This window comes from Dipodomys merriami, unplaced genomic scaffold, assembly GCF_024711535.1.
Source record: "Dipodomys merriami isolate MVZ:Mamm:240054 unplaced genomic scaffold, mDipMer1.0.p SCAF_1, whole genome shotgun sequence".
Lineage (NCBI taxonomy): Eukaryota > Metazoa > Chordata > Mammalia > Rodentia > Heteromyidae > Dipodomys > Dipodomys merriami.
In genome coordinates this window covers 16,618,535-16,640,963 of record NW_027202270.1, presented here as the reverse complement: position 1 = coordinate 16,640,963, position 22,429 = coordinate 16,618,535, and the positions used below count along the sequence as shown (strand labels likewise).

At 43.1% G+C, this 22,429-nt stretch overlaps 1 protein-coding gene across 2 annotated transcripts in view; it reads right to left on the bottom strand.

Moving 5' to 3' along the window:
* Nhej1 (non-homologous end joining factor 1) overlaps nucleotides 1–22,429 on the bottom strand; it is a 102,631-nt gene that overhangs the window by 54,089 nt on the left and 26,113 nt on the right. The window lies entirely within an intron of this gene.

The following is a 22,429-nucleotide window of genomic DNA, read 5'->3' as shown; positions in this document are numbered from 1 at the left end:
TGCCCTTCCACTGACCTAAATCCTCAACCCACCCTTTCTCACTTTGAACTTAGAAAACCTAGTTCTCTTCCTGAATCTCCTTACTAGCCCTCCCTTCCCCCAATGATTGGCTCCTCTAGCCTCAGTATGGAAAGGCTATCCTTTTTCACTTTATGCCTCCAGAGAACCTGCTAGCACCCATCAGATTCCATTTGTTTCCCCAAATGCCCAATCACAACAGAGATTCCGTTCTTTTCCCCAAATGCCCAATCACAACAGAGCTTAAGCCAGAAGTCAGGGTCAGACCTTCTACAATTAGAGAATGGACACAAAGGAATTCTCCATGAATCTCTGCAGCTCCAAAATCCTCTGGCAATGAGGCTGAGTGTTCCCCAGGGCTCTGTTGTTGTTCACTTGGGGGTAAGCAGCAGGGAGATGGCGTGGAGGGCAGGGAGGGTTGGGGAGTGCAGGAAGAGAAGAGAGCCTTGATTCAGGGGACCAGACTGAATCCGCTACAGACCCGGCTCCACTGAGGTTTCTTCGGTGAAACAGGCCTCTGTGGTGGCTGTGTCTGTAAAGCGGATGGAAATGCCCATAAAGCCATATCAAACCCTTTGCAGAGAAGGACAGGGATATATATAGAACCAGGAACCAAAGGGGCCACTGGGGATTCGGGCGGACAGCTCCGCCCAGCCCTTAAACCCGCCCCAGGGAAGGGGAAGGCCCAAGGAACAAGCTCCAGGAATGAAGGCTGGAGACAGCCCGGCGGGTTTGCCTAGGGAGTGGGGGAAATTAGGGGCATCTTGGTGGCCAGGGACGGGGCTAGAAGGGAGCTAATGACGGATTTGTGGGAATCAATCAGGGTTGCAGGGACCTGGGGCCTGCTCCAGCTCCGGGATGTTAAGGAGCCTGCTTTGGAGTTGCCACAGATCCTAGGGTGATTGGAACAGTCTGAATTGGTGTCCCATGGTCTTGTCAGCGCTCTGCTTCTTTCTCAGAGACAAAGTGCTTCTAACAAATCTGTTTTCACAGTCTTCCTCAGCCTCCCCAAAGCAACAACTCCCCTTTAAAGTCCAAAAGCACGCGTATCCCATTGCTCACTCTGGTAACCTCGCTCCCACCCTCCCAGAGAAACTGGAGTTAGGGGCAGGTAAATAAAATCCATAAGGAGGTATCTGGAATCAAGGAAAGTATCCCCATGATGGAAATCTGTCAAAAAGATAGAAATAAATTCACAGAAAGGAAAAGCCAGCTCAGACAATGAGGCCAGAGCCCCAGAAGCCATGACATCCCCTTTCTGATGATGGAAGAGTAGAAGACAGTAAGCCCACAGACTTGGAGCCAGGGCCACTATAATCAATACCTGGTTTCCCCTCACCCAATTCAAGAGAATCCCTCTCCTGATTCTTTTCCCCAGCTAGCACAAGTATACCAATGTTTTGGCGCCACCTGCTGTCCTTTGCTGACAGCTGATTAGGTCCTTGAATAGGATAGGCCTTAAGGTTCACCTTAATTCATTATAAGCCCTAAAGCAACAGAATATAAGAGTATAGAAATCATAATTTCTGGACTGGGGAGGTAGTTCAACTGCAGAATTCTTGCTTAACTTATAGAAAAAGGGAATCTTTCTAGGGAGTACCCTGGACAAATCCAATAATCTACTCTCCTGTTTCCTGGTTCCGATATCTTGGAAATCCCAACTACCCAGAACATTCTCACTGCATTTTCATTCCCAATGTTAAAGTCATCAGTCTGAGATGCTCCTTTTCTCATACAGAATTGATAACAGTGATCACTCAATAAGCATTTCTCCAGTTAATAGAATCCATAAATTTTTCATCTTTTTTTTTAAATTAAGATTTTTATTAAGGGCTGGGAAGGTGGCTCAGTGGTAGTAGAGTGCTTGCCTTGCATGCATGAGGCCCTGGGTTCGATTCCTCAGCACCACATAAGCAAGAAAAAAAAGCCGGAAGTGGTGCTGTGGCTCAAGTGGTAGAGCGCTAGCCTTGAGATGAAGAGCTGAGGGACAGCACCTAAGCCCAGAGTTCAGGCCCACGACCAGACCCCCCCTCAATAAAAAGATTTTTATTAACATATGTTAGTGGTTCAAGATGGGGTTTCATTGATATTTGCATACATGCCTGCAATCATCACCCACAATTACTATCCCACCATCTCCCTTCCCCTCCTTCTTAAAATAATTCAACAGGTTTTATTGTTCTCTTTTTCAAATATGCATAGAAAGCACTTCAACCACATTCACCCTCATTCATCTTCTTCATCCTCCCCGCTCCTGCTGATACTCCTACAATAGTGCTTATTTTACTTCCCTATCATTCGTGTGTGTGTGTGTGTGTGTGTGTGTGCGTGTGTGTGTGTGTGTGTGTGTGTGTGTGTTTGTGTGTACTGTAGTTGGACTTGAACTTCGGGCCTCACACTCTGGTTCATGAATGGCACTGTATCACTTGATCCAACTCTGTTTTTTTTTGTTTTTTTTTGCTGGTTTATTTAGTGAGAAGAATCTCTCAGATTTGATGGCCCATGCTGGCTCCAGCATATGATTCTCAGATCTCAGCCTCTAAGATTATAGGCATGAGCTACCAAATACTGGCTTCATTGCTTTTAGTGTTTATTAATTGTATCAAAGGTTTTACTTGTTGTTTGCATATGTTTGTTATATTTTAATCATAATAATCTCCTCTATTCTCTTTTCCTGTTTTCCTGCCCCTCAACTGTTCAACAGCTATCAATGAGATATCTTTTGTCACCTTCATACATATATTTCTTAGTTATTTCTATGGTACACTATTTTGATTTTAGGTAGAAATTCTGATTTTGCACCTAGTTAACATGATCTGGAACTATTATGAAAGTAATATTGTCCTCCAACTAATGGCTTAGTTTATATTGCCCTACTATTCTATAACTCTTATTCTGATATGTAAAAAGTCAATTGAGAATCAGTAATGTATATCCCACAGGTATAAATATCCATTCATTCATTTACCAAATATTACTGTATTTCTTTATTACCTACTGTGGCCCAGGCATGAACTGAAGATAAGAGTAAATATTAACATATTTATAAGATATTTCTGAGGGCTGGGAAGATGGCTCAGTGGCAGAGCGCTTGCCTTGCATGCTCGAGGCCCTGGGTTCGATTCCTCAGCACCACATAAGCAAAAAGAAAAAAAAAGCCGGAAGTGGCGCTGTGGCTCAAGAGGTAGAGCGCTAGCCTTGAGCTGAAGAGCTGAGGGACAGTGCCCAGGCCCGGAGTTCAGGCCCCACGACCAGACCCCCCCCCCAAAAAAAAAAGAATATAAGATATTTCTTTGTTGCTTTGTATGTCCCTCCCCCACGGTATAACCCCTGTTTTCACTGTATTTGATGTTGGTTTAATTTGTGGAGGGGAAAGGAAAAAACAAATTGTTTAAATAGAGATACAGGTGGACCCATTGCAATGAGATGTACAAGATGTTATGTCGAAAACAAACCTTATAACTTTGGCAGGGGGGAAGGGGGGGAGAGGGCGAGGGGGAAGGGAGTGAGGAGGGAAGATGGGAAGGGATGGTAAGGGGAAACAAAGGAGGAGGTAACAATGCTTGATAAGAAATACACTCATTACCTTGCCCTTGTAACTTGAAACCCCTCTATACGGTATTTTCACAGTAAATTTTTTAAAAATCTTAAAAAAAAAAGAGTATGGAAGAAAGTTTCATATTACAACTCAAAAAAAAAAAAAAAAGAGTAGTGAATAAGACATAAAAGAGCCAGGTGCCAGTGGCTCACACCTGTAATCCTAGCTACTCAGGAGGCTGAAAATCTGAGGATCACAGTTCAAAGCCAGCCCCGGCAGGAAAGTCCGTGAGACTCATCTCCATTAAACCACCAGAAAACAGGAAGTGGCACTGTGGCTCAAGTGGTAGAGCACTATCCTTGAACTGAAGAGCTCAGGGACAGTGACCAGGCACAGAGTTCAAGCCCCATGACCGACAAAAAAAAAAGACATAAGACGCACAAAATGCTAGCTCATCTCTGTAATCCTAGCGACTTGTGAGGTGGAGAATGGGGAGACCACAGTCCAAGGAGAGTCCAGAGACTACACCTCATTCAGTGACTGGGCAGTAATGCAGAAAGCATAAGAAGGAGGATCATAGCCTAAGCTGGCCTGGGCATAAAACAAGACCCCACTTGGAAAACAGCAAAAACAAAATAGGAGTGGGAGTCATGGTTCAAGTGTTTGCCTTGCAAGTGCAAGGCTCTGAGTTCAATCCTCACTGCTGTAAAAAGAAAAAAAGAAAGGAAGGAGGAAGAAAGGAAGGAAAAAGACATATTAAGTTTTGTATACATTAGGTTTGCCTAATTTAGGCAGCATAGAAATGCATTCACCTTAAAAAAAAAAACTATGTATGTGAACAGCAAAGATCAAGACAGAAATACAGGGCTGGGAGGGTGTCTTAGTGGTAGAGTGCTTGCCTCACATGCATGAGGCCATGGATTTGATTCCTCAGCACCACATAAGCAGAAGAAGCTGGATGTAGTGCTGTGGCTCAAGTGGTAGAGCGCTAGCCTTGAGCTGAAGAGCTGAGGGACAGCACTCAGGCCCAGAGTTCAGGCCCCATGACCGACCAAAAAAAAGACAGAAATATAAAAGACTTAGTGAAGAGCAAAGTGAGGAAATAATAAGGAAGAGATGCAGAGGGCAACAATGGGTATAGAAGAGCAATTATTCTTCCAAGCTAGTTTTTCCCCTAAAATCCATTCACAGACCTGACTGTAGAAACTGCATGCCAGCTTCTAAAGCTACAGATCTCAAGATTTACAGGTTTTTAGTAGAAGAATGTAGGAGAGATATCTGGCATTGACAACTTAAATTATATGCAAGCATTTCAACCAAATTCATCACTTGAGACTATATCAAATGAATTGTCATCTTATAAAAGAGAGCAGTTTCTGACAGGCATATCGTGAGCCATGAAATCAAGGGAGGAAAAGGCAGCGATAGAATCCTAGGGCAGCCAGGCTCTCCCCTAATTTCATCTTCCACCTGTTCCCATGGGACTATGCTATACTAGTCTTAGAGAAAGACCTCAAAGAATTCTAGAAAAAGAGTACCAAAAGCTCCTCTGGTAACAGTCTAGTCAGGTAAAACATTCTTCTCTTTAACTAAATCCTTATTGCTAAAATACAAATCAATCATTTGAACTATCATAAATGAAAAGCAGAAGTGCTAGTCACCTATCTATATGTGATAATTTTTCATACTTAAGAGCCACTATCCCATCTATTGAGTTAAATAATTCCATGGTCATCGAGCTCAATGTGGTAGCACACACCTGTAATCCCAGCACTTGGGAGACTGAGGCAGGAGGATTTTTAGTTTGAGGCAAGCCTGAGATAGCCAGTGAGAGCTTGCCTCAAAACAAACAAACAAAACAACACAAAACAAAACATTGTCTTTGGATTGTCTTTTATTATATGCTCATTCCCTTTATTATTGTCCTAATTTTCCTGTGGTAAATAGGCTCCTATGCATCTTTCAAATGCCATACCAAATTTTTTAAAAAAAATTTTTGGGTCCGGTCGTGGGGCCTGAACTCTCGGCCTGGACACTGTCCCTCAGCTCTTCAGCTCAAGGCTAGCGCTCTATCACTTGAGCCACAGTGCCACTTCCGGCTGATTTTTGCTTATGTGGTGCTGAGGAATCGAACCCAGGGCCTCATGCATGTAAGGCAAGCACTGAGCCACCTTCCCAGCCCCATCATACCAAATTTTTAAGAGTTCAACTAATGCTAAGTATAGAGGAAAGGGGGCCTGTGTGCCATACACTGTTTTTTTAGCTATACAATCTGGAATTAAGGACCTCAAATGACACCAAAGACTACCTCACAGTTGGTAGCTCTTACTAGGTAAATCTTTTAGGGGAGAAAAGATACCATTCCCTTACCTAAGGAGTAGAAGAATATTCTATAGGAAAGAAGTTCTGTTAAGCAAGAGCTGAGAACAGGAAAAGCCTCTGACAAACCCAGCACAACAATTGATTAGCTGGGAGCCCAGGTAGAGCACTTGCATAAGGCTTTATGCCTTGCTGAGTGTCCTCAAAAGAGATACTGAAAATTGGACTTTCCTAAGATTCAACCACTTAAGAACAGCCATCTTGGACTTCACTAATTCTTCCACAAAGAATAATTCCCTTGTTTGTACTCGGTAAGCATTCTGGTTTCTCTATACACAACAGTCTTCCTTGGACCGCGCGCACACATACACACACACACACACACACACACACACACACACACGTATGTATGCTTGTTTCCCCTTCTGAGCAATATGTTTATTGGGGCAGGAAACGCCTTTGTCGCCCTAGAATGCAACAAGCTTGTTGTGGCGCAATGGTAGGTATCTGCCTAGCAAATGAAAGGATCTCAGTTCAAACCCCAGTATCATGCCAAGTCCTGGTGGCTCACACCTAGCTACCCGAGAGGCAGAGATCTGAGAATTACCATTCAAAGCCAGCCCGAGGGGAAAAAAAATTCTGTGAATTCTTGTCTCCAATTAAGCAGCAGAAAGCATAAGTAGAGGTGTGGTTCAAGTGGTAGAGTCCAACCCTTAAGCAACAAAGCCCAGTGAGAGCATAAAGCCCTTGTCACTGATGCAGGTGAGGGTTGGTGAAGTTTTCCTTTAAATGTAGGGATTCTTCACTTAGGGTCCTTGACTTGATCGTAGAATAAAAAATGCATCTTGCCAAAAACCAGATCCTCATCCTTGAGATAAGGAGGGCCCTGTTAACTGCATTTTGTGTAGGAGGTTGCTTGAGTTTTCAGGAAGCATTTTTCTGAGGAAGGCATACACCCTGCCAGACAAGTATTAATTCTTGGGGTGAGAAATGCATCCCTCGGAATGTGTCCTGTTGTCTCTCTTTGAAGCAAAGATAGCACTTCTGTGGTTCTAAATACCCTATTTCTGAGTTGCCTTCACCAGGCCTGTTTCTTCAAGTTATCCTTTTTCATTTTCCCCTAAATGACTTTGTTCCCTTAATTTTACGGGAAGTTGATGAAGGAATATCTCCTGTATTTGCTGTCATACCTCATTTTCCCCTAATCTATCCTGCTTCACCCTGAGTTCAAGCCCCAGTACTAGCACCTCCCCAAAAAAGAGCTCACCCCATCTTCCACAGTATGTGTACAAGAACCTCGGTTCAGTGGTATTGAAGAAGTGCCAGAGAAGAAGTGTAACACTGACAGCACTGACAGCAGCCATCCAGTCCAGCTCCACTAAATTGTCAGACAAGTGGAGGATATTTGCATGAAAACTTCCTTTTCCCTTGGCCCAGACATTTACTCTTAAGGTTTGCCTCCTTCTCAAGAGACTCCAGGAAGTAGGGTTAGTTTTAAGTTAGAGAAACTCTAATCATTCCTGCTTTCTCCAAGCTAAGGGCCTAAAGGAAGACTGCAGATGCCTCATGAATATTGATAAGCCCCTGTGGTCGCATGAATATTAACAACACCCTGTGGCTTTCGGGAATAGCTGCCCAGCTAGAAGGTCTAATATTAACTTTGGCTAGGCCCAAAAGGTGGGAAAAGCATATGCCCATACGTCCCTATGGGGAGTGTGAGTAGACAGCAAAGGCCAGTTTAGGGGTTGGCCTCTATGCAAACATGGGCACGTGGGCAGTTAAGAAAAGACTAAACATTGTGCCCATGTCCTTGGCACTGGAGGCACTGTGAGCTGCTACCTGGGCAGGAATCCCCAATTCTCAGTTTTGCTGAAGTTAAGATATAAAAGGTAAATCTTTTGCAATTCAGAAAACCATTGGTAGGGATACACTCACTTAGTTTGATTGCTACAGCAGAAGGGTAATAAGCAAGGTTCAAAGTTAGGGACAGAAAACCAGACACTAGTGGCTCATGCCTATAATCCTAGCAGCATAGGAGGCTAAGATCTGAGGATTGTGGTTCAAAGCCAGCCTGGACAGAAAATTCCATGAGACTTTTATCATCAGTTAACCAAATAAATCCAAATAGCTGGACATGGAGCTGTGGCTCAAATGGTAGAGTGTTAGTCTTGAGCACAAAAGCTCAGGGCCAGTGTTCAGGTTCCGAGTTCAAGCCCCAGGACTAGCACAAAAACAAAAACAAACAAAAAAACACACACAAAGAAAAGAAACCAGAATCAAATCTTAAGACTCAGTCTGACAACAATCAAATCATAAGACTCAATCACTATACATTTCGTAGGTTACATATTAACAGTAATGAAAGATCTACAAACTGTGGGATTTCTAGCTCCATGCCAGCAGATATACAGGACAATAACAAGTTAAGAGGAAAAGTGCTTTCAGGATAAAGCAACAAGAAATAGAAGGAATATCAGTCTCAATCTGCATTTAGGTGTACAGCACTTGTCTGGCATGCATGTGGCTCTGGATTCAGTTCCCAGTGTAAGTACACACACACACACACACACACACACACACACACAAATCCTGAACGTAAAAGACATCAGAAACAATGGTGATGAAAGAAAGAAAGAAAGAAGGAAGGAAGGATGGAAGGAAGGAAGGGAAAGAAAGAAAAAAAGGAAAGAAAGACTGTAAACCTGAATCAAAGAAACCGTGGGTCTAAGTTCAAAGACTAATTCTTTACCACAAGACAATGCTATTAAAAATAAAGGTAAGTCGAGTGGCCCCACACAGTGGTTGGAATAAATACTAATGAGATTCATCAGGACAAACTACAGAATAAATACTAATGAGATTCCTCAGGACAAACTACTCTTAAGTTGGGAAAGTGCCTCATCACTCCTCAAGCCCAATCCTGCTCAAAGGCCCTGACCCCCTAGATTGGCCCAAAAGGCTGACCCAGCCCCCCTTCAGGCACACTCAGGAGAAAAACAGAGGAGTCTGTAGATGTAGCCCTAGCTGAGGTGGTGAGAAGCCACACCTAGGAAGAGGGTGGGGGCTACTCACGGGAGCTGTGTTCTGTCACACAATTACCATATTATGTGGCTCTAATAAAAAGAAATACTTGAAGTTTTACTAGTGCCATATAATAAAGTATTTATAGAATCTGAGGGAGGTGGGCAGAAATAGAGAGGGGGAGGGAAATAGGAAGAATCAGAATTGTTGGCAATAGCCTGGCAACAGCAACTCCCAGGACTGACTACAAAGGGGACTGAGGTACTGAAGATGGGGACACCAGGCTCCTCTCTCTAGCCGAGATCAAGGTGCCTTACTCCTCACTCCCTCTCCACAATCATCTGTCTCTGGCTTCTGGCTGCCTAACTATGAGTGAGATGAGTAAGATGAGGAGCTGGGAGGAGCTGGCAGGAGGAAGAAGGAATGCCAGCAAAGCCATGGGGCCTAGCCTCAAAAGGCTGGAGAGCAGAGTAAAGGGGATCCGTTGAAAGAATGAATAGAATGTTAGCCTTAAAAGGTTCCATTCTGGAGCTAAAACTTCTAGCTCACACTGTCCAACAAACCTGACCATTTTGAAATCTGCCAAGACAGGGTTTTCCATCATTTTGCTCGCCCCTTTTGCACACCTCTCATACACACACACACACACACACACACGTACTGCCCCCATCTAATCAACCACACTGCACCACGCCCACAGCTTCACACACATCCTCACAGCCACAGAGCACACATACAACACGCTCCCCACAGCACACTGCTTCCTCAGGGCATGGGCTGCCTGCCTTTCCTGGGCACTTTCCCAACTGAAGTCACAGATAAAAAAAAAAAAAAAAAAAAAAAAACGTTTTCTGAGTCTACAGCCCTCTTTAACATCTCCGAAATTTTCTACTACCCAAAAAATCTCCCCAAGGAGAAAGAGAGAAGTGAGGGCTGTGGCATTATTACAGAGGAGACTATAAACAGAACAAATATAGAGCTGCTTTATTACAAGGCAGTGTGGAGTTGGTGGCTGGCTGATTACAGGGACACTCCCCAGAGCTCTCTGCAGTCCCAGACCTCAATAAAGGCCAGACTCTAACTGCCTTCAACTAAAGGGCAATTGGATCCAGGGCACCCTAGAATCCTTCCAGATTCCAGTCCAGGATGTGATACCTGCCTTGGCTGAAGATAAGGAAGAAAGCAAACACTGAGAATGACCATGCTTGGCAAAGAGCCAACAGACATCTATACAAAGACAAATACAATGAGTAGAGTTTGAGTTTCTTGAATCCATAGATTCCAAAATTCAGTAGGAAAAAAATTAATAAAATCATCAGGAGTAATCCAGAAAAAAAAAAGCAGTGTGGAGAGGGGAGGGTGGTGGTGGAGAATGGTTTCAAGGGCAGAAAGAGAGGGAACACAGCTCTGAGTGACTAAAGCAATCCATATTACGCAAAGAATCATAGAAGGAAAGAGTGGGAAATCCACCAGTTCTCTCTTCTGGGCTCTGGGCACACGGTGTCCCTTCCTGGGTGACTCACAGTGGGATCACCTTCACCCCTTGCTTCATGTGGTAAGGCCCTCTTTATAAGGAGACACACCACGAGCCTTCCCCTCCTCCTTGCCTTCCAGCCAGGGTAATTGCGTCACGGACCTCCACACATACTCCCTCCCTCCTCTTTCCAGCGGCCACCACACAAGGAATCTTGTCTTGTGGTCCCCACGATCCTTTCATCTCGGCTCCAAACCCACTGTCACCTTGGCCCTGAATCACTCCTCAGGAGACACTGGGAAAACATAGCTAGACAAAGAGTGTCTGGGTCCCGTATGGCTAGAATTTACTGATTCCTGCTGGTGAGAGAAGCAGGGCCACGCTCTCCTTTGCCCAAAGGCAGGGCACAGAAATACCTGGCCTTGTGGCCAGACAGACTACCTACAGACTTCATTTCTGCTGAATTGGATGATAGCCACTCACTGTGCCTCTCAAGAAATGGGAGATAAAAAAAGGGCTGAGCAGCAGCCCTGAGCACACTAGCTCCTCTACTTTCCTTGTTCAGGGTCTGCAGAATTGCTAAAGATGGAAGAGAGCCAGCATATATCCCCCAGTTTCTTCTCATCCCACTTGGCTAGTCTGTTCTCAGGGTAGCCCCAAGGAAAACATTTGGCAGCTAAAAATGTCAGTGTCTCTCAGATCCTTCTCCAGGACAGAGGATTCCCTCCAACTCTGTCTCAGCTCATTTCCATGTCTCATGGTTCTAACGTTTTCCTTCACCTTCTATATGAGGATAATCTATCTTGGTGCTTGGCCATTTTTTTCCCTCTAATTTCAGAACTTGGTTTGAATGGGCAAATTTAAGATGAGTTACAGGAGTGCTTTCTTATCCTCTGCATTTTCTTCCTACACAAATAAACTCCTTTAGAACAGAGCCTCAGAGACAGTGTAGGATTGCGGGCAAAGCCCTGTAAAAGAAAGTTAAAGGATGAAGTTCTGCTTTCCTTAATTTCTCTAAGTGAATCTATCATATATTTTCAGGTTTATGTGGTCCTAAAATTAAGGCAATAACTCTGAAATAAAAACTATATAAATCTATTTTTTATTTCTCGTCTTCTTCTTACTGGAGTAAGTGAGCCATATATTTGTGTTGAATATTACTATCTCACCTGGTATAAAGTCACAAAGGCAAAAGACCTCTGCAGAACACATACCATCACAAAAACCTATTGAGTTCCTTCAATGGATTGGAAAAGTTAAACCACATATATTATCCCTGTTTCCAGGTAATTTATCATCTATTAGAGCATGCCAGAGAAGCCAGTATTTACAATAGTGTTGAGCTGGCCATGGCAAAGTGGTAATGACACTGAACACCAGGGCACATTCAAGCAAGTAACATCACTGGAATTCAAACATTAAACCGGGGATGTAGGCTGGGGTAGCTCGGTGGAAGATAATTTGATTAGTATGCACAAAGCCCTTGAGACCCATTTCTAGCACTTTAAAACACAACAAACTAATAATAATAATAATTTTAAAAACACAGGAGTTACCTGGATGAATAGCTCTGCTGGTGGTAGCAAGGGAGGGTCCAGGGAGAACAGCCCGTACCAAGGACTAGGGGTAGAATAACAATGGCCTCCAGCAATTCACAAAAGTTCATTGTGACTAAGTGTAGATTTGAGACAGAAAGCAGAGTAAGGGGGTAGGGTGTGACTGTAGTTGAGCCTAAGAGTGAGAGATGAGCCAGGTGCAGGATCACACATGTAATCTTAGCTACCCTGGAGGCAGAGACTGGGAGGACTACAGTTTGAGGCCAGCCTGAGCAAAAAGTTTGCAAGACCCCTTCTTAAGAGAAAAGGCTAAGTATCCTAGTACATACCTATTATCCCAGCTACAGGGGACACATAAGAGGATTATGGTTCAGGCTGATCCAGAGAGAGACCTGGGGGTGGGGCTCAAGTGAGAGAGTGCCTGCGTAGCAAGTGCAAGGCCCTGAGTTTAAACCCCAGGACTGTGAGCGAATATGCATGCACAAGCACACAGGCAAGCGCGCGCACACACACACACACACACACACACACACAGAGAATGGAAGATAAAGTTGGAGATATAGTTCAAGGTCAGATAATAAAAAGCTTTAATTAGTTTTGTGTGCATCCTAGCCATGCCTCTATCCCTGCCTTTCACTGTTTCATTGTTGTTGTTTTGTTGGCAGTATTGGGAAACTGAACCCAGGGCCTCATACCTGCAAGACAGGAGCTCTACCACCTACGCTATGCTTCCAGCCCCTTTTTACAGTGGTTATTTTTGAGATAGGGTCTCTATGCCCAAACCTGCCTAAGTTATATCCTCTGACTTATTTCCCAGGTTACTGGGGAAGACAGGCATGCACTATTGCATCTAGTCATTGAATGAGCTAGTCTTTCAAAATGTTGATGTCTAGGGTGGTCTCAAATTGATCTTTCAACTTCTACCTCCCAAGTAGGTATTACAGGCTTGAGCTACTGTGTCCAGCTTAGGGGTTATTTGCTGTGTGTGTGTGTGTGTGTGTGTGTGTGTGTGTGTGTGTGTGTGTGTGTGTGTGTGTGTGTGTGTGTGTGTGTGTGTGTGTGTGTGTGTGTGTGTGTGTGTGTGTGTGTGTGTGTGTGTGTGTGTGTGTGTGTGTGTGCCAGTCTCAGGGCTTGAACTTGGGGCCTGTCCAGCTTAGGGGTTATTTGCTGTGTGTGTGTGTGTGTGTGTGTGTGTGTGTGTGTGTGTGTGTGTGTGTGTGTGTGTGTGTGTGTGTGTGTGTGTGTGTGTGTGTGTGTGTGTGTGTGTGAGAGAGAGAGTGTGTGTGTGTGCCAGTCTCAGGGCTTGAACTTGGGGCCTGGGCAGTCTCTGAGCTTCTTTGGCTCAAAGCTACTGCTCTACCACTTGAGCCACCGCTCTACTTCCAGCTTTTTTGGTGTTTAATTGGAGGTAAGAGTCTCAGGGACTTTCCTGGCCAGGCTGGCTTCAAACTGCAATCCATAGATCTCTGCCTCCTGAGTAGCTAGGATTACAACCTTGTTTATTTTTTAAATATAAATTTATTATTAAGGTATTGTACAAAGGGGTTACCATTTCATAAGTCAGGTAATGAGTATTCTTTCTGGACAATGTTACCACTTCCTTTGCTTTCCCCTAGGTATACCTCCCCATCCCTGCCCATAAGTTGCATAGGTCATTTTCCACATAGTGTCTATTAAGATCCATGCATGTATTTTTTAATCCTTCTGAGGTATTTTTCATTGTAGTTATTTGGAGGGAGGGGTGTTTTCTGTGCCAGAACTAGAGCTTGAATTTGGCACCTGGGCACTGTCCCTGAGTTTTTTGTTTTTTGTTTCTTGGGGTTTTTTTTAGCTCCATGCTAGTACTCTACCACTTGAGCCACAGCCCTACTTCTAGCTTTTTGGTAGAGATAAGAATCTCACTAACTTTCCTGCCTGGGCTGGCTTTGAACCACACCCCTCAGATCTCAGCCTCCTGAGTAGCTAGGATTATAGGTGTGACCCACCAACACCTATTGTCACCAGTTATTCTTAAGATAGGGTCTCAATTCCTGTCTGGATACACATCTGCCCATTTTAGGCCTCCTGTAGTTGCTAGAATGACAGATGAACACCAATTCATCCAGCTTCCTTCAGTTAGGCCCAGATGCGTTAGAAAGTTTGGACTTCCATCTAGTTAATTTTCCTGGTTACACATCTCTGGGGCTAGTGGGGCTAGTTTTAGAAATGAAGTGGAGATTCTGGCTGGATCTACGTCTTGTCTTCACATCCTTCAGCAATGGAGGGATTTACAGGTTTCAATTCCTTCCTCATGAGACTCTCCAGTCCTTTAAATTCTTGGGTTACTTTCCAAACAAGTTTCCCTCTCAGACCCCTTATCTCCCTCCTCCCCACCTCTCAAGGAAAACCTCTTGATTGTGTAGACAGACCCTTCCAATCATGTCCTCTTGACCTGCACTTTTAACCTCCCTTCTTGAATATTTCCTTACCATTGCCACCCTCCAAATTGGCTGTCAAGTAACCCTGGTAATAATGCATATTTCTAAATCCAAGGCCCATTTCTTATCTCTCACTTGAATTCCATCAACTCTGCCAATATTTACTTTTCTCCTCAATCCTCGATCTCCCAAGCTCTAGAAACAATTTGGTGGCTTCCTAACAGAAGACTAAGATAATGCTGACCATATATACAATCAATATGTAGAAAGAAAAGACTTCATACCTAGAGGATAATAGCAAATTGAACTATATGAGAATATCCACTTTTTTCTTCTTTCTTACTTTATTAAATCATCTGGCGTGTAGTTTAAGGTTTAGAACCAATGCCCTATAGGAAAATCATGATCATGTATTTTAGTTCTTGGCCTCAAACCATTTAACCTTAGAATCACAGAATCTTGGCCTTGCGGAAGAAATCTGTACTTCCATCTACCTCATGGTCAGAGCATGTTAGCATAACATGGCAATTGAGTTTCTGAACTTCTTATTGCCTGAAATTCCTTGAGCATTCATTTTGCTAACTGGGAGAAAGCAAGGGAAAGGATGACATTGTCCAAAAAGAAATGTGTTCCTTACCTGACTTATTAACTTTTACCCCTCTGTACATCACCTTTATAATAACAATAAAAAATTTAAAGAATTTCTTTTTCTACTCATCACCACCAAACAGACTTAGGACCGCTGGATAGGGAATACCTCAACTCACAAGGTCTTTAAGTTCTGCAATAATATTATTAAAGTACAATCAGAACCCAGGCATGGGAGCTTGTGCCTTTGATCTGAGCAATCTAAGCTATTCAGGAGGCTAAGCCTGAGGAAGGAAGATCTCCAAGTTTGAGGACAGCCTGAGCAACAAGGCAAGACCTCCTCTAAAAAAAAAAAAAAAAAAAAAAAAAAAGGGTCACAGGCAAAGCATGATGATCAGAAAACTGGTGCCGATCATGAATTCGTTGTAACAAGAGCATGAAAATTACAGAATCTAATGCAAGCATTTTAAAACTTCTAGTAACGTGACATTGTCATGACATCCAAATATATTCAAAGGATTCATCTCAATGAACAGAGGATGAAACAATCTGAATGTTGTTGAACTTGTATAATAAGTCACATGAAGCACATGCTGCATATTAGTCCTTTACAGTAACACCATGCTTCTGATTACTTTAAAAATGTGCACTTTTCTAGAAGGGTCCAGAATAGGTCTGGTGGTAGGAGGGCTAGCTCTTCTCTTTTTCTCTCTTCTGGGGTCAATAGAGAGTGAACCTGCTGCCTCGGATGAGGACAGGAAGCTGCTCCTGCTTAACCACTGGCTGCATGGGGTGAAGAGGAGGGCAGGAGTTGGTGGCCAGGTTATCAGGCAATAACAAACTCAGCATCCAAGCACGCGACTTCCAGCAATGCAAGGAGTTTCCTTTGTTTTGAGAAAACAAGAGCTGCAAGAAGCTTCTCCTTGACACGTTCTTGCTTGGCTTCAGGAGGAGCCCCACCACCCATGACACACAAACAGGACAGTCTTCACCAATGATGGACAAGCCAGTACCCTGACCACAACCCCTGTTTACTTTTCCTTTTCCACCACTTCCTCAGCTGGAGGGCCACGGTGGGGCCATAGGTAACTGCCAGCCTAGGTCACAGTCAAGAGTGTGACCTCCAATGACCCAGCACCTAGTCCATCTTCTCCTAATGCCTTTCAGCCTATATTCTCTCTTCAATATGGTTCTTTTGGTCTGAGATCCAGGACCTCTGGCTCCTTCCCTGGAGCTTCAAGTAAGTCTCGGGACAGCGTTCTATCCTGGCCATGGCAAACTCTAGCAAACTTAACCCAAGTCAGCATCTCTCCAAGTACCCTACTGTTGACAATACTTGGAGTTTCAACAGAATCTTCTGGACACATATTTTTATATTACCTGAAGAGTCACTTGATTATATTTGACTGTTATCTTTCAGACCCTAGTTATCATCATGATGTAAAACAACGCATTTCTTTATGATTAAAAACCAAACTGCCAAGGAGTTAGCTGCGGAACTTAGAACCCAAGACCAATAAGTCTAATACTTGGGAGCGTCGCTCTTGAAGACATAAACAGAGTAAAAGTCTTAACCTCTCAGACTCACATGAAGGTATTATCAAAGTCAAAGACTGCAGGACATTTTCTCCAGGAGCTCTGAGAAGTAGCAAGTCAAGAGCCTTGGAGAGCAGCACACCTTCCCCCTCTAATTAATCAAGGGAGCTTACTCTTCTACCCTGAGGGCCCAGGAGCCCAAGTTTCTATGAAGACTCATTTGTCCATTAAGGGGAAGGGGAAGGAAGGAGGGGACAGACTCCCCCCACTCCAGGCCTCTTTCATGGCAAAGAAGGAGGAAACAGAATAAGCAAAATAAAATTCATAAAGTGAAGCAGTAATTATGGTGTGGTCAACAAGAGGCTGTTCCTCAGGCCCATCATTATGTGGCTAAATTTAACGCCCTGCGCGGCCAGGGGAGCCGTGCACCCTGGGCACCGTGTGTCCACACAGACGCCAGCTCCGCCACCTTCACCCGCTTGACAGCCACCAGGGCTGCCAGAAAGCAGGTCACAATTTTTTTTATAGCCTGTTTACCAAGATGCTGTTTTTACTGCCGAGGTTTCTCTCATTTTATCTCTTTTTCCCTTTTCCCCAAACAGACTGGCTTGTATTTTCTGTCCTGTTTTTTTTTTCTTTTTCCCCTCTCTCAGTACTATTTTCAGAACTCTAATTTTATATGGTATGTCCCTTTTTTTTTTTTTGGTAAATATTTGCCATAACTAAGCCAGGCACATTCAGTTTAAAAGGCTCCATCCCACAAAGCATCAGGCCTTTACTGATATGCATCTCATTAGCTGGCCTCATGAAAGAGGGTATAGAAAAAAAAAAGCAACTTACAGACTCTCTCACTTTTTATATCTAGAGAGACCTATATTTATATATGAGGACAAGCTGAAAACTAGCATTCTGAGCCCCAATACAGGGCCAGTACAATGGTCATTTGATTCAGGATTCCAGAGCTCAGAAGCTGTTCAGGAGACAGGCTCTTGGTCTGTGTGCCACTGCTGGTCCACACAGGCGGTTCTGACCAGTCTGCACAGCTATAATCAGCCCTGGACTCTGAGGCATAAGGATTCACTAGACCAGAGGGACAAAGCCCAGGGAAATCACCTGGTACTCAATTTCCTAAAATTGTTGGAAGAAAACAGAGAGGCAAAAGGGCATGAATATTTTTCCCCTTCTCTAACCAATAATGTTAAAGAAAGGAAGCTGTGAGTTAAATAAGAGAGCACTTAGAGAGATCTCTTCCCATGTTAGAACTTCTATATCTCCCACTCAGTCTGCGAAGGGCTTTTCCAAAAGACAGAAGGTGTCCCAAAGTTGTAGGGAGGATTTTTTTTCCTGAAGATGTGAAGTTCGATGAAAGAGGCTGGATGGCTGAGTCTGCTTACTTCACTTTACAAAGGGCACTACATCCAACAAGAAATCTCCAAACACTCTGACACTTATAAACACTAAGATGATGTTACAGGAGCTCCAACTCTTCGGTGTGTTTTGTTTTGTTTTTTGTTGGTTGAGTAGTTGGTTGGTTGGTCGTGGGGCTTGAACTCAGGGCCTGGGAGCTATTCCTGAGCTCTTCAGCTCAAGGCTAGCATGCAACTACTCTGAACCATAGCTCTGCTTCCAGTTTTCTGGTGGCTAATTGGAGATAAGAGTCTCAGAGACTTTTTTGCCCAGGCTAGGCTTTGAACTGTGATCCTCAGATCTCAGCCTCCTGAATAGCTAGGATTACAGGTGTGAGCCACCAGTGCCTGGCCTCTTGCATGTTTTTAATAAGAATTAGTGGGGGGAAAGGCATGAAGGACACACCTGCAATCCTACCAACTTTAGAGGCTAACACAAGATCAATTGAGCCACAGAAGTTCAAGGCCAGTGTGGGCAACAACATAGTCAGACTCCAAGGAGGCGATGGAGAAAGAAAAATATAGAAACAGAGAAAAATCAAGACAATAGAGAGGGGCACAAGGAGAGACAGAGATAGGCAGCTAGAGGTATACAGAAACAGAGACAGAGAGCCAGAAAGACAGAAAAAGAAAGCAGATGGGAAGAAGAGGAGAGGGAGGGAGGGAGAGAATGTTGGGGTAGGAAAAGAGATACATGGCTTTAGAGTGCTTGTCTTTTTTAAAAAAATTTTTATTGAAAAGGTGATGGACAAAGGGGTTATGTAAGTCAGGTAATGAGTTCATTTCTTTTTGAATAGTGTCTCCCCTCCCTCGTTTCCTTGTCTGGTTGTTTAGGCAGCATCTCATAAGGAGTTTATGCTCTGTGAGGGTTACTGAAGGTCCAGCATCTCTAACTTCATTTACATTAGTTCATTAAGGGATAAGACTCTAGAAAAGAGGCTGGTAATAAGTAAAAATTACGAGAGACTAATTTAAAATTTTAAATGCCAATTTATTAATTTATAATGCAGAGATATAATCTTCTAGCAAAATATCTTCAGCTGCTTTTCCCCTGGGAAAATGAATTTTAAGCGAATTGTAAGCACTAAGAGAGCTACTGGATAAGGGCAGGGGGGAAAAATGACAATACAAGCCAGGTGCCACTGGTTCACGCCTAGCTACTCAGGAGGGTGAGATCTGAGGATCACAGTTCAAAGCTTTCCTGGGCAGGAAAATCTGTGAAACTCTTATCTCCAGTTAACCACCAGAAAATTGGAAGCGGAGCTATTGCTCAAAATGGTAGAGCACTAGCCTTGAGCAGAAAAGCTCAGGGATAGCACCCAGGTCCTAAATTCAGGCCCCATGACCATAAAATAAATGAAAATAAAATAAAATAATAAAAATAAAATGACAGCACATACATTGTGCTAGACAAGCAATATTGTTATTCAAAACCATTACTTTGGTACTATGCTAAGTACATTAATAAATTGTTATCTGTGGTTTTTCTTTTTCATTCTCTTAGAAACTTTAGACATCATGAATTAAGTTTTTCTTCAATTGCTTCGAAGAGCAAAGAGGTACACAAAGATCAATAACTATAAGAAAGAGATACAAACTCAGAGAGGAGGCATATATGCATCAGAATTCTCTAGCCTTGGATCATTTCCCTATTGTGTAGTTAGATCCTATGCTACTTAAAATTTGGTCTCAGACTAGCATACTCCTGCATAAAGTTCCAGGCATAGCTGTGTAACATATGGCAAAGAATGGAGAATGACAGAAGTACATTAGACTAGAAGTTCAGAGCCCTGGGTCCTGCTATCAAATTCTAAACTAGTTTCTCTATGCAAGAGTTCTTTTTTTTCTGAGATGAGATCTTATCTTGTTATATAGCCCAGGCTGGCTATATATCATCCTAGTTACAATCCTCCTGTGTCAGCACCCCAAACACAAGTGTGTACCACCATGCATGGGGCTTATAAGAGTCCTTTTACCCCCATAGACCTTAATTTCCTCTTTAAGTATAACAGAGGCTTGGTACAGCTTCTGATTGATAAAATCCTTCAAACTCTCTAAATTTTATAGCTCATAACTTCCTATGAGATATTAAAGATGTCACAATTTTCTTCATTCAAGTTCTCATCTAAGTTCTTGAGATTTGTAGTCTTATAAGTAAGATATTTAAACAGCTAGATGATTTCTATAGCCCTTTCTCCCTCCATTTCTTCCTTCTCTTTCCTTCTTTCTTTCTTTTTTTTTTAATAATAATAATGGGGCTTGAATTCGGAGCCTTGTACCTAGCTCTGCCATGTAAGCCATGCCTTCAAACCTCTTTGCTTTTTTAAGGTTACTTTTTAGATAGGGTCTTGTGGCTTTTCCCAGGGCCAGATTCTCCTACTTATGGCTTCTGGGATCATAGATATACAGCACTGCACCTCGTTATTATTTTTTAGCACTTCTTTTGTGAGGGCACTAAGGATTGCATTTAGAGCCCCATGCTTGCTAGGCAAGCATTCTACTATTTTATTTGTTGAGATGGGAGGGAATGTGATGCTAATCTTTTGCCCAGGTTAGAGTAGAACCATGATTCTCTGATCTCCCCCCCTCAGTCACACTTTGGGAGAATACTCTGCTTGAGAATGGCACCTCAGTGTCCTCACTAAATTCAGCAATTTCACTTGCTCTCCCGTTCCCAGCCCCAACCCTGCCTCTAGAGCTATAGCAGACAGAACGCTGTTGCTCCTCCTTTGAACCAAGCAGTATTATCAGGCTACCACCTCAAGGGGCTGCCTCATTCCTACCTATACTGAATTGGGAAGGGTTCTTTGGAGTAAAAAATTCCAAGAGGACAATGCAGAGCATAGAATTGCTCTGGTTTAAAGCATAAGCATTACCAAAAGCCAAAGAGCACACAGGTGCCGGTAGCTCATGCCTGTAATCCTAGCTACCTCACGAGGCTAAGATCTGAAGACCAAGGTTCAAAACGAGTCCAGGTAAAGAAGTTCATGAGCCTCTTATCTCCAATTAACCATCAAAAAGCTGGTGGCTCATGAAAAAGCTGAGAGACATCACCCAGGCCCTGAATTCAAGCCCTAGTACTAGTAGAGGGTTTTTGTTTGTTTGTTTCTTGTTGGTCATTGGGCTTGAACCCTGGGCCTGGGTGCTGTTCCTGAGCTCTTCAGCTCAAGGCTAGCACTCTACCACTTAAGCCACAGTACCACTTCCTAGTATTAGAGTTTTTGAAGAAGTTTCCCAGGCCACCTCAGATTGTATAACTCCAAAAAATATCCTAATTGTGTCTTTTCCTAAGCAGCCACTCACCACACAGAACCTCCAAACTCTTAGTTCAAGACTCACTTCTCTGAAACATCTTATCCAAACTAGCTTGGTATGAACAGTAGACCCATTCCAATAAGCGTGTTTCTTTCTCTTCTCAGCTAATATTATATATGGTATTATATAATTCTAATATAGTACCATATATAATGTGATATGTGATATTATATAATTTAATGTATTACATATTATTTATATATAAAACATGTCTTTAGAATACTCATTATAGGTATATAAATTCTAGTGGTCTAATCTTCAAAATTCTACTGGTGCTGGGCACTGGTGGATCATGCCCATAATGCTAGCTACTCAGGAGGATGAAGTCTGAGGACTGCAGCCAGCTCAGGCCAAAAAAAAGTCTTGTATCACCAATTAATCACCAAAAAGCTGAAAGTGGGGAAGTGGCTCAAGTGGTAGAGCTCCAGCCTTGTGCAAAAAAAGCTAAGGAATAGTACCCAGACCCTGAATTCAGGCCCCAGTACACACACACACACACACACACACACACACACACACACACACACACACACACACACACACACACACACACACACACACACACACACACACACACAATAAGGAATAGCACCCAGACCCTGAATTCAGGCCCCAGTATACACACACACACACACACACACACACACATACACACACACATACACACACACACACACACACTACTATTAAGGACAGGAAAAAATGTTTTTACTTTTCAGTATGACTACCCGAGGTTTAATCATTTCAGTGGTGGTCCTAAGAAGTAATGTCCACAATAGCTTAAACTTCTAACAAAAAAAATAGAACAAATAGTTATTCCACACAAAATGAAAAATAACTTTCCTAAGAACTCCTAGTAATTTCTCTCTTGATCATTCTCTGACTAGAGATCACAAAGACATCCACAAATCCTTAAGTCTCAATCCTGAGTATTAGACAGGTAAGCTGCCAACCTACAGGACTCTCACTTTTCCAAAGGAAACATCACCCACAAATGAAGGACATTAGAGAGATCACTTCAGGCATAAGGATAAAGTTATGAAGTGGTGAAGCTTAAAGGGTAAGTTATTTGATACTATTGTTTTCTCTCTTCATTTCTATAAACAAATATTGCACCAATGCCAGAAAATCATCTAATGCCAAGATCTCTATACCATAAGCACTGACTATGGACCTCTATTTACAAGGCACAGCAGTACAATTTAGAAAAGGAAATGAGCCTGGCACCAGTGGTTTAGGTC